The sequence below is a fragment of the Festucalex cinctus genome, chromosome 9, assembly GCF_051991245.1.
Source record: "Festucalex cinctus isolate MCC-2025b chromosome 9, RoL_Fcin_1.0, whole genome shotgun sequence".
Classification (NCBI taxonomy): Eukaryota; Metazoa; Chordata; class Actinopteri; order Syngnathiformes; family Syngnathidae; genus Festucalex; species Festucalex cinctus.
Window position 1 is genome coordinate 18,394,274 of NC_135419.1, and position 13,839 is coordinate 18,408,112.

General features: G+C 40.2%; 1 long non-coding RNA gene across 4 annotated transcripts in view; it reads right to left on the reverse strand.

The window, feature by feature from the left end:
• The window catches only part of LOC144025959 (uncharacterized), a 127,275-nt gene that overhangs the window by 64,241 nt on the left and 49,195 nt on the right, over positions 1-13,839 (reverse strand). The gene's annotated exons all lie outside the window — the stretch shown is intronic.

Below are 13,839 nucleotides of genomic sequence, written 5' to 3' on the forward strand. Positions count from 1 at the left end.
ATTCTTAGCAGCATGTTTGTATATGTGCTCGCTAGTGGCGTCAGTCTGCGAGGAGTCACTTGAACTTGACACCAATAAGGGAGGCGCCATTTTAGTGTCTCATGGCTTGTGTTGCGTGCACTCGTCGTGACGTCACAGACCTTCCATTTCACCTCAAAGTTGCGCATGCACGCGGGGAAAGTTGATTTGTTTTGTTTTGACTATTCATTCAAAGGATTTCGTTCATGCTTCTCGCGCGTGGCCGTCAAACGAGGTGACAAAAGTCTCCCATGCACACACCCAAAGTGACTTTCCTCATGTACTCGCTGCAAAACCATTAATGAGCATTTTTTACAGCTTAAAAAAATGTTCAGCATCCTCATCAGCCATATTTGAAGACTGATTCACTTTTTTTTCCTTCCCACTTTTGCGCAAGCGCGATCATTCCTTTGATTTCTTTTCTTTCAGCCCCCTTACTCCCACCTCCTCCCCCTTTCCTCCCTCCCTCCCTCCCGGCTCTGCATGCTCGTCTAGTCGCACATTTCAAGTTCCTCCTCTCACACGCGGTGACGTCAAATAAGAGAGACAAGGCTTGCCGGAGAGAGCGAGAATAGATGGCTGCGTTTTTACGTACGCGTTTGTTGTTGTTGTTTTTTGTTTTGTTTTATTTTGTTGTTTTTTTTTACACGCCCGCCTCTCGTCATTCCGCAGGATTGCATGGCTGCACTCTGACCCGCATTATCACGGAGACAAATCCGGGCGCAAAGATGCCATTAGCGCGAGTTAATTTGAGAGGGATTGTGCTGCATGAGGAAAACAAACATACGTGAGCGCGCAACCGACAGCCAACACGCGCGTCTCCAATCGAGAGAACCGATGTCGATACATCACGAGAAAGTGGAGCATGCATGGGAGACGCAAAGCCGAGAAAGTGAGAGAGGGAAAACACACCCGCACACATGCACATGAAAGGCTTGAACTTGATTCTCAATAATGGATTAGAAAGCATGCGCGTAAAGGCGAAGCGAATGCTGCAGCGCGCATGTGCTTGTCTGTCTCGGGTTTACAGTCTTCCCTCACAAGGTTTGGGTTGCATCATGGGTAGTACCCGGATGATGGAGCTGTCTGTTGGCAGGGAGTGAGTGAGGGTCTGCCACTGACTATTTTACCGGCTGAAGTTTGATAACGGATTGATTGGTCACCCCCCCCTTCTTCCAACACACTACTACGCCTCCGCCCTCTCCCCTCTAGACTACCCACCTTCACCCTCCCCCCTCCCCTCCCAGTGAAGAGTATTTGCTGGCTAAGCGGAAGAGGAGCGCGCTATAAGAGGATCACCCGACGCAAGCAGGTCCCCAACGCCCTTTGTCACGCAAGCCACGCACACACACACACACACACACACACACCTACACACACACACACACACACACACACACACACACACACACACGCGCCCCTGGATGGAGACGGCCAATCAATTAATGCAAACACAACATGCATATATATATACACTCTTTGTGCGACCTTCTTGTTTCTGTTTTGTTTTCTTGAAGTGAACGTCCAAGCGACGGTTTGTTGGGATTCGAAAGCTGGCAAAGATGCATGATAACGCTCAAGGGCACTTAAGCAGCTGATCTGTGACCGCGTGACATGTGGGCAAACATTTCAGAGAGTCCCAATATCAACACCAAGGAACGACAAAGACCTTACATCTTCATATATGAATAACGTGGTATAAAATTGGTTATAATGACATTTCCTAATAATCCCTTACTGACATATTTAGTGTGTATATGTTTTGAATTCAAGAAAAATTAAAGCACACATAAAGAGACAAACTGGGGCTTAATAAACACCAAGTGAGTTTGCAGCTAAGGCTAATTAATTAATAACCATTCATATATTACATGGCTAAAGTTATGCTAAGTGCTACCAGGCTCGTGGACAAGTGTTAAAAAAATATTGTGGAAATATTATAACTCCTGACATTACGGAAGCGTATTGCATCCACTTCTATATATAAAATAAAATAAAATAAAATAAAATAAAATAAAATAAAATAAAATAAAATAAAATAAAATAATAATAATAATAATAATAATAATAAATAAAAAATTGAGGGATCATTGTTTTCTTAAGTGTTTACTTTTCTTTTTTTAAATATTTTTTTTCTGTTTTACTGAACATTTTATATATTTGAGGTGGGAGTAACACGATGGTCGCCCTGTGACTTCAACGCCCAGTGGTCTGCAACAAGTCACTTGGAGTTCAGAGGTAAAAAAAATAAAAAAATAAATAAAAATAAAAATAATAATAATAATAATATAATAATAATAATAATAATAACAATAATAATAATAATAATAATAATTTTAATAAAATAAAGAAATAAAAAACACCGGAAAAGCAGAACTTGGTGCACTGTTTTTTGGAATATATATATATATATATATATATATATATATATATATATATATATATATATATATATATATATATATATATATATATATATATATAATTTTTTTTGGATGTTTTTTTCCTGTTTTTCTGAGTAATTTTGTTCCCTGTTTTTGTTGAATATTTTTTTTATGACAGAAAAATATATTCAGTAAAACAGAAAAAAAAATATTCAGAAGAACAGAAAAAATACTCAAAAAAATAAAGCTCCACAAAAAAAATAGTCAGAAAAACAGAAGGTTATTTATTTATTTATTTATTTATTTTCAAGTGACTGCAATACGCTTCCGTATGACATGATTTGTTTTTCAATATAGTTCAGAAATGTAAATATTTTAATCTGCAATTTTTGGGGCTTCTTCGGACTCGAATCTTCAGTCAACAATTTGGACTGTCCCCAAATATGCAACAAGAGTACAATTTTATTGACATAAACCGGATGGCATGAAACGCATCATCGCAAGAGATGAAAACATGACTTCATAAAACACACACAATATGCAAGTTGTAATTGCTTGACAGCGCGGATTACGTTGATGACGCGCTCTTCGATTTAGTTCACCTCCAGCGGGCTGCTGAATATAAAAACACCTTCGGTGCACGTGGTGCGTTCTTCCTGTGACGAACGTGGCGTTCTTTATGTGCGCCCTTTTTGTCATGCAAAGCCATTAGCACGTTAAACACAATGGCTTTGTCTTGCCAATGCAATTATTCCTCTATTGGCCCCCTTTAAGAGGCATTTCCATTGAGCGAACCCCCCCACCCTACCCCAAATTATACAAGGGCATATAGCCTGCAGGTATTCGAGCAGGAAGTGAGTGAAAGTAGGATATACTACTCTTAATACGTGACGTGACTATTTCAAGCTTTCGTTACGGTGCTGGAGTTAAGTGGAATTAAAGTAACGAAATACTTTCTACTTAAGTAAATTTAAAGGTATCTCTGCTTGACTTTTGACTTTTTCCCGATCTAAAAAAAAATAATTTCTTTTTAAAACTCGTTACTCTTGTCATCCTATGGGAATGACGTCACTATATATATATATATATATATAAAAAAAGACGTCAAAAGAGAATGGCAAAATAAACCTTTGACTAAGATATTGGAAACATTTTTTTCTTGTCAGACAAGTATTTAAACTTAAATATGTGTGAAGTGCATCTATAGCAATGACGTCACCATCAGATCGATGAACTTATATACAGTGTGGCATAACGTTAATTCCCTATAACATCTGGCAGGGGAGAGGGAGGGGGCGCTTGAGCAAACTTGATGAATTTCTAAACCCACGCACCCACGCTAATGAGCCCCCAGAGTGCGCGCGCGCGTGTGTGTGTGTGTGTGTGGGGGGGGGGGGGGGGGGGGGTGTTCCTGCATGCACATTCAGCCTAGCAGATGTTCTACGATTGTAGTTCATCTTGTGCAGACATTTTTTCTGAGAGAGAGATAGAGAGAGAGAGAGAGACGCGAAATGAGCAATTGGCTCTCCTTTGGGTGGTTTTCATTTTACCTCAAGGAAAGCAAAAGGAGTCTTCTATGACACATTACGCCACATATACAGTGTGGAAATATTTGCATTTACAGTATACTGCTCACTGCTATTATGCTAAGCAGTACGCAGCCACAAAACTTAGCAGGATTGGGCCTGATTCAGCAAAAAGCCATTCACCTGAGAGAAAAGCCCCCCCCCCCCCCCCCCCCCAAAAAAAAGCTTCCCTCAGGGCTCACATATTCATCAACCTCTCATAATAAAAGACAACAACGGTTATTAAATGTGAATGGGAGATTCATTAATTCATTCAATCATAGATAGATAGATAGATAGATAGATAGATAGATAGATAGTCAAAACTATCTATTTATCTATCTATCTGAGTTACTTTTAAACCAGTAGAAGAAGAACTATTCTATGAATTATACTGCCTCCTGGTGGCCAAGGCTAGCACACCAGAAGCACAATGAATTGAATTGCGACATGAAATTTATGATGCAGAAAGTCTCCCGTTCTTTGTATCATATTGCCGTCACAATGTTTTTATAAAGTATAATAGTGCTATTTTCCTTATTTAAAAAAAAAAACAATAATAAAATACTTTTTTGTTGTTGCTTTTTTGTGGGTGCTGTAACGGATTAACGTTTCCATTCATGTCACTGGGAAAGATGATTTGAGATATGCATGTTTTGAGGTACAAGCGCAGTAACAGAACAAATACAACTTGTATCTTCACTTGAAAGAAATTTCCATGTACATTAGAACTCAGCAGTACCTTGACTCACCAGTAGGGATGGGAATCGAAAACCGTTTTTTGGGGGGAACCGGTTTCCAGCAAACCGATTCCCATGAATCCTTTGCTTGCTTGCCTGACAATTCCTCTTACATGACGTATATCCCACCGAGTCATCGTAGGATGTTTCCCCCTCGCAACAATGAGGCACTCTAAAGCAGCCACGCCAGCGCGAAGACTACCGTATACACACACTCTTGACAGCTCCTCCAACTTCTCTCTGTGACGTGCACACACTCGTGGCCAACAACAAGGCGCTCTGAACTAGACGATCAACCAGGGGTTAAAAAAAAAAAACGTAATGCCGGATCACTCCAGCAGAAATCTGCTTGTGTGCGTGTGTGTCAACATGCGTGACAACAGTCACTTGGGGAAAGAGGATAAAAGATTCGAGCATGAGGTATAATCAAAAGCCACACAACAATCACCAAATGCTTTTTTTTTTCCATATGTTGTGTGACACAAGCTGAATGATCAGAAGTGATTTTTACTGTAATGATTTGCTGGGAAAGGAACAACGGCAGCTGCAGGTTGGTTGCCGGGTGACGGGGCTTCAAATAAAAACAGCCGCTACAATACAAGTTTACTCACCAGGATGTATATTTTCAAATGTGGATTCTTTATCTGTAAAAAGCCAGGCTGGATAATATTTCCATAATTCGGATGTATAGGATGAATTTTGCTGTGCAATTAATCCAAATTCAATTTCAATGATTACACTCCACAATTACAAAATCGGCATAATCGTAAACAAAAATAAAAGATTATTAAAACAAATTTTGAGTTGCTTAAATTTGTATATTTACATCTTTTTTATTTTAGAATGACTAATGTAATAAATCTTGTTTAGTCCAAAAGGAACTTGCATAATTATAGTGTCAAAGAAATTTTTTAAATATTTTTTTACGTTTAAATATTTTCTTGTTTTGTACCAAAAAAACGAATGATTGTCCTAAGTGTGATTTCAATAATTACCAAATTAATCGCGATTAATATTTTCTTCATAAATCAAGCAGATATACTATTAATTTTGCTGCACTAGATAGACAGATAGAAAATAACGTATCCATGCAGAGCCACACAAGGACCTTTCATCAGCATTTCAATTTTGGTTTCATTTATTTATTTATTTTTAAAGGGATACTTTTCCTATTTAGCCATTTTTGGCAGTTAAATATGAATATTTTGCCTATTAATAAATTTGATATTTTCATTATTTTTCATGTACAATTAGTACTTTTAAAACACATTCTGCGACTTGCTGTCAACTGAAAATGACATCACAAGGGCTCAGGTAACCAATCACAGCTCAGCTTGTGAATGTCACATGACCAAACCTAGAAAACAGGTGAGCTGTGATTGGTTACCTGAACCCTTGTGATGTCATTTTCAGTCGACAGCAAGTTGCAAAATGTGTTTTTAAAGGTACTAATTGTATGTGAAAAATAATGAAAGTATCCAATTAATTATAGACAAAATATAAACCTTTTATTGCAACAATGGGCTAAATAAGTGAAGCATCCCTTTAATCTGACACCTGGCGGCAAGATTTTTGGAGCAATTCGACCCCCAGTAGGAAAAGTATGGCCGGTTCCCAAACTACGACAAGGGGGCCATTTGTGGCCCACCATCCATTTCTCTGCGGCCCGCTGCATATACTAAAAATGATATTTGACACAGCCTACAAAGTAAAAAAAAATAAAATAAAATAAAAAATAAAAAAGTTTGGAGATAAGTAGGGAGTGTCGGAAAAAAAATAAGTGCCGCTACGATTAAATTAAATTAATAATTTATAATAATTATATAATAATAATTAATAATAAATTGGTTTATATTCTGCAGCATTTTTCTCTATATACAAAAACACAAAATGAACAAATTGTACAGATAATTAGGACTAAAACAACACAAATTCTCTTCAAAAGACTGTTAAGAATAAAGATCATTCAGCTTAAAAAATATGTATTCCACTTCATGCTTTGTGTCAAGGTGTGATTTATGAACATATCACATTATTGATCAACAAGTAACAGTTTTAAAATTGGCCAGCTTACTACATTTTGCACTTGTTTTGATTCAGAATGTGGAGATTCTGGTCAGTACAGGGTTGGAACTGGTCTCGTTGGATAAATAATTATTGATAAATAAATAAATAAATAAATATAATATATATATATATATATATATATATGAAATAGGGAAGATGGAGGAGGTGTTGTTGCTGGTAGACGGAGACAGGTAGGAGGGCCAGTTGCGAAGGAGGGGGGCGGCGAATGGAAAAGCCAGGTGCAGAGCGACCTCATGCCAGGATAATGTATGGTGGGGGGCCATGGGTGTCCGTCCACCAACCCAATCGCAAGCTTCTCGCGCTGACAGCTTTTCAATGCCACTATGGGACAATCGCCTGCACAATAATTGCCTTTTTCCTTCTTTGGCTTCGACGCCATCTCGGGGATGAGAACAACACAACGGACGTTGGCGCTCACGATTGCTATTCAGCGGACTCAGATAGGCTTGATTATTGTTTTGTAACCAAAAAAAAAAAAAAAAAGAAAGAAAAATATAGGCCAGAGGGCGGTTTTGAAGTGTGCAGTGGTGTGATTGGCAAGGCCGTCCCTAATAAATGGCACATTTTCCAGCAGGCGCACAACAGCGGAGGTGGTAAACTAAGCTGCTTTGCTCCAACGTATCAATAGTCAAATATTTTCATCTGCATCTGCACAGACACTCGATCCGTCCCCTGCTATGATGACCCGTGACACCTCTTTTTCCTCTCGATGAGCGCCTCACGGGGGGGACGCGCACAGAAACCCAAAACCTTCCTTTGATCGAAGGCCTCACTTGTTGCTCCAATCAACACGAACAGTCAAGGAAGTAGCCCCTCAAACCTAGTCAAATAAACATTTTATTAATTTTTTTATATATATATTTTTTTGTGGAAGTTATGTCGTTATTGTTTTAAAATATCCACATTGAGTGCATTGATTTACTGTAAAAAAAATAAAAATAAAATAAAAAATATGTAAAGATTGAATTTGTTCTGAAGCGTTCATGCAATATGTCCCAAACAGATAGAGGGGGGAAAAAAATCCATCAAAACTGAAGTCATATTCCCTGAAATATTACTGAAATTACTCTGCATGATTTGGTGGAAATAAGATGGAGTATTTGGGCAATAAAGAGAGAGGAACAACAGGGGTGAGGGAAGCAAAATTGCAAGTGAAAGTTGCTATAAGAAAAGTCGTAAAACAGACACTAGCATTCATGAAGAGGGGACAAAATGACTTAAGCGAGTTTTAAACAATAACAAGGGTCAAATCCACCCCCCCCCCCCTCACAAAAAAAAAAAAAAAAAAAGCAAACAGAAAAAATAAAGTCGTATTCACTGCAATATGAGTGCTACTTGATAATAAGTGAGAGATCTTTACATGTATTTGAACAGAAAAAATGTATATCAGTCGTGCTACAACTATAGCGATTATTTGAAAAATCAATTCATCTATTTATTTTTATTTTTTTATTAATCAATTAAGATGATAAAAAATCCATCCCTTTGATCAACAACATGACATTATTTCAAATTGGGGGGGAAAAAAACAATGCAGAAAAAAAGTGCACAAACGTAAATTGATTATGATTTGGTCCATAAAGTGTCAGAAAATTGGGGAAAAAAAATGTTGAATATTCTTTTCCAAAGTAAAAGCATATGATGGTCTTATTTTGATTGAACACAAAGACAATCAGTCTGACTCATGGAGGACTGCAAAAAATATTTGAGAATATTCACTGTTGCGATTTGGGCGAGTTAACATCTGTACAACAATTAAATAGAGTCAAGTCATTAAAAAGAAGTAATGTGATGCCATGTAATAGAATTTCAACTGTCAACCTGAAAATTCTTTTGAGTCAGAGAGGTGGAAACTCATACAACAAAAAATAAATAAATACAATAAAAAGTAATACTGCACTTGCTTTATTGCATTTTAGGGCCCAAACATATCCAAGATAAAACATACTTGAAAACCTGGAACAATAATCATTTCCAATCTGCGATATTCCTTGTCAAGTCAAGTCAAGTCAAGTCAAGTCCAATCATCCATTTTCTGAACTGCATACTCCTCACAAGGGTCGCGGGCTGCTGGAGCCTATCCCAGCCAGCTTCGGGCAGTAGGCGGGGTACACCCTGAACTGGTTGCCAGACATTCAAAGGGCATCAAGTCAAGTCATCTTTATTTATATAGCGCTTTTAGAAAGAGTGAAAGTCGTCGCAGGCACTTTGTTTTCATTCTTGCCGGGCTTCAATTATGCATGGAAGCTGCCTTGTCTGTCAGCTGCATGAAACATGGCACGCTTCATGCATTCGCCATGAAGGACCATGATGTCACGTGCGATATAAGATGTGACAGCGTCAATTGGCTGCAACGTGCAATAACGTCAACGTTAACGCCTCACAAGTTGGCCTTTCCAACGGTGATAAACGAGGACATTTTACAATACATCAAGCTTTCATTTCCAGCCGTAAAAAAATAACACGGGATGAAGTTTATGAGGTCGACGTGGAGCTTGGTTTAATTTGCACACTTCTAAAGTGGACTTGACGTGCACAACTTGGCACAGTTCTCTTTTTTTTTTTTTTTTTTTTTTTTTGACTGTTTGCTTTGGAAAAACGGCCGCTCGGGCAATTGCGGCCCTCGGAAATTAGCTTGCCTTGGGAGGAGCGATTTCTGTGTTTTACCTCAATAAGGTGAAATCTGGGGCACGCACGCACGCTCTCTTGTGCTTGTCGGAATCAGCGGAGTGTAAAATTGCAACACCAGACAGCCGGGATAATAGCTCCGAAGGGGGGCTGATGTCCCTGCCACATTCACAGCACATTTTTTATAATGACGCTATTAAAAAAGGGGAAAATTATGAATTTCTCCTATTGTCTGTTTTGTCAATGCGGCACAGTCCATTCGGCAGTGCAGGTGTATTTTCAAGGCAGAATTTAAAGACAGAAAATAAGGGGTGACGGGGTAGGGGTCTCACTGCTTGAACAAAACTCACCGCAAAAGATGATAACTGGAGCACACACATACGCAAACACACGCTTGTACACTTAAATTACATTGGAGATTACAGAGGTCTAGTACTGTACCCAAATTCGAGTGATAATATGTCTGCTTTTAGATCAAGCCACCCTCCCCTATCCCTCCATCCCCCGAAAATCCCCAGACCTCACCAGTTAACACTCCCACTGGCACCAAAATCTAATCTTTACTCTGACTGGGTCAAAGTTTGGCTGGTTTTGGCCATCTGAGCGCGCGGACGGTCCAAAGTCCGACATCACGGACCTCATCTGAAGATTTATTTCAAAATCGTGGCACAGACAGAGTGAATTGGTCCTGGAAGCAAAACAGTTGAGAAATTGGCATTTAATACCAAAATAAAAAAGCTGAACTTGACTGAACATTTTGGTTTTTTTTTTTTTTTTAAAAAGCACGTCAACTATGGAGTTAATACAGCACCCATTTTTTAAAACCTTTATTATCACAGAAGAGTAAAAATAAAAAATAAAAATGTCAGCAATAATCCTAGCTTGTTCTCAGTCATAGGACCTGGTGAAATCTGCCTAAATAAGTTATGTTATGATATGTTTTCATATCCCAGGCAAGCCTATCAACTAAAGCCCAACCTCTTCATTAGGAGCATTTTGTGTTTTTAGATTGTTTTGATGTGTTCTCGCAGCAGACGGACTATTGGCTAAGCATTGGAAAGAGCAGACAGACAGACAGTCCAAGCCGGTTTAGCCTTGTTTAAAATTATTAATCCACTTCTAATTCCAGCTGCCCCCCGCCCCCTGACGGCGTAGGCCCCTATCAAAAAAATCAGCGCCTCCATTGTGAAGCCTGGCAGAAGGGGGACTGGGCGTATTTTTTCTGCTCCAATCAGTTTCTAGAGGTTGGGCGATTAAAAAAAAAAAAAGAATCCCAAACCTCCCCCCTCACTCGCACAGCAGGGGGATAACGGAATCATTAATTCCCCATTAATTTCGGGGGGGTTGAAAAACCCTAAATGTCGACACGATGTAGTGCTTTAGACTTAACAGAAAGAGAGGAGCGACAAGTGCTTTTGATGACTGCAAGAGTGTTAAAGCGCAACATTGACAAACCAAAAGAGGAGGAAAATGTTCAATAATGCTTCAGACTTGACATTGGACCAAATAAATTAAAGATATGGGGAGGTGTGGTTTGGGCGGGGGTGGTGTGGGGGCAATTGTGAACATACCACAGCCATCATATGGTGACAGCATCTGTACTACTGTATATGTCCATACATGGAATATAACCCGCCAAGACAGTCATCCACATTTGGATCCATCAAAAATGCCGTCAAAAATCACAAATTTTCAAAACCAAATCATATCGCAAGATGCATGAAAACTTGGGTTGTAGAAAACAAATCCCACATTCACAAATCTCTGCTGACTGGCACCAAAATTAAACACGACAGTTCCAATTTGTGTTTGTCAACAAGCGGTTTAGAGAACCGTTCAGACTGTTTAGGGAAACATTAAAATGGTTTAAAGAATGTTAGAGAACGTTTAGGAAACATTTCAACTTTGAGCAACGTGAAATCGACATTTGCTAGTTTTACAATTTTTCATCCCGCAGTGCTACACAGGCTTAGAGAACCATTAAAACCGTTTAGAGAACCATTAAAACAGTTTAAAGAATGTTATAGAACATTTAGGAAACGTTGCAACTTTGAGCAACGTGAAATCGACATATGCTAGTGTCGCAATCGTTCATCCTGCAGTGCTACACAGGCTTAAGACAGTTTAGAGAACCATTAAAACTGTTTAGAGAACCATAAAAATGGTTTAAAGAATGTTAGAGAACGTTGAGTGCATCCTATCATGTAAACATTCGCTAGCATCAACAAACGTTCATCCCTCAGTGGGATACAGGCTTAAGATAGCTTAGAGGGAACCATTAAGACTATTTAGAGTACATTTAGGAATCCTTGAACCTTGAAGGAATCCTGACGTGAAATCAGCATTCGTTAGTGTTTACCGCAAATGTTTGGGCCTCGGTGAGATACGGATACTAAAGAAATTAGCAACCATTTCTCAGGTTGTAGCTGCGGTATTTGATTGACGGGTAGCAGCAGATGAGCGGGGCGTGGTTTCAGCGCATTCAGTGGATCCACAGCATATGAGAACGATTGTTCATTATTTTGAAACCTCATTTTGTATACTTGACGATTTCTTTAATCCTTCAAAATTTGTCTGAGTTGGCACTGTACTCCATTGAGTGTCAAATTCACAAGATGTTTCATTTCACTTCACAGGAACAAAAAAAGCTATTGTTGGCGGAGTTACATTAGCGATGAAGCAGCCTGAATTGAAAGCTAAATGTTTGCTACAAAAGGTGTCACATCCTCACAGTATTAACTTGACATTTGAAACATATCGCAATAAGACCTTGATTTCCTGTTTGGGTCAAATTCAACTGCTCCGAGTCCACCTTGTGTTCCTGACTGAGTTCTTCTTCCATGTGACGAATGAACACACACATGTTCCAGGCTGCTAACCTTGCGTGTAGCCAGGCAGAACCGTTTAGGGAGGGTTTAGGGGGAGCGGGGGTGGGTCGTGATGTCAACCCTCCAAAGGGGACAAAGGGGTGGTTCTGCTCCAGCTCTCCCAATGTAAACACCAAACCAGCAGCAACATGGGACGCGCGAGCAGCACCCAGTGAGGACATAACTCAGAATTAGGGTAACATAACCCCCCTCCGAACCCCACACCTCCCAAAAGTGTGGCCCCCTATCATCATCCCTTTCATGAATACATATGTACACACTCACAATCATGGGCCATTATAGCTGTCGGCGCTGCGAGTGACAGCCTTTCATGGCGTTGTGTCTTAGCGCCAAGTGGTTATCATGTATGAAGCCCAACATTAGAAAATGTCAGGAATGCGCACGCTCGCTTAATATTCGGGAAAGGACGTCCAATTAGAAGTGATCAATGGCGGAAAAGTAAAAAGCATTTCAGGCAGAGGAAAAAAAAAAAAAAAAAATTCGATGCTTTTTAATTTTTGCCCCAATTGATTTTCTCACTACTATTTCCGCTCTCTCGCCGTCTCTGAGCGCTCAGAGATTGACGGGACCACAACAAAGAGAGATTGTTGTGGGGGGAAGTGGGGGTGGGAGGTTGCTAATTAATTAATTCTTTATTTATTTTAAAAGTTTCCCCCCCGGGTGGCGACGTGCCCCGCGAATGTTACAGCAGACGGAAAATTACAGAGCGGGAGACAGTGAGTGACACGTGAACGGAGGCAGGGTGGGATGGGCGGGGGGTGGGGGTCAAAGTCAGCGGGCACGGGGGTGTTGGGCGTGCCATGCAAACATGCCCGTGCCCCCTTTTAAAAGCCATGGCAACATCGCCCACCCCCGTCGCATTCCATTTGAACAAAACCGGCGTATTAATAATGCACTCATATGTCTGTGTGTGTGATGGGGGATGTGTGTGATTAATGGTGGAGGGGGGGGGGTTGTATCGGTCCATTCGAAGTTCCAATTTTCCCAGAAACAATCCTCAAAATGGCAACAAAATGACAGCCAATTTCTCCCAGCGAGGGGGCCGAGCGTCCACCTCACTGGATGCAAACTGCAAAAATATCTTTCCGACACATAACACGCTTTTGTCAAAAATGATGTACAACTACAACCCCCTCACCCACTACATGCCCTCCACCCTTGCCTCCCCTCTCCCAAAACCAATAAGTAGGGCACACAGAGAGTAGGCCACTAAAGACCGGGTCATTATTGATTTGACAAGCGAGTGAATAATTCATCTGTGGCGGAAGGCATCAGCTGTGGCCGAGCGGTCAAGCCCGACGACGCCAGCGACGACGCCAGCCCAATTTTTTGACGTCTGTTATGTCGTCTAGCGCCCCGACAGGCAACGTCCCGATGCTCCACCTCCGTCAGCCTACCATCGTTTTATGGGAACCCCTCTTCGCCGCTCCCCAATGCTATTTTTTTTAAGCCCCAAACCTCCGCCCACCCTTCCAGATTTTGTATGATTTGCTCGGCCAAGTGCCGCTTAATTTACGATCATTTCCAG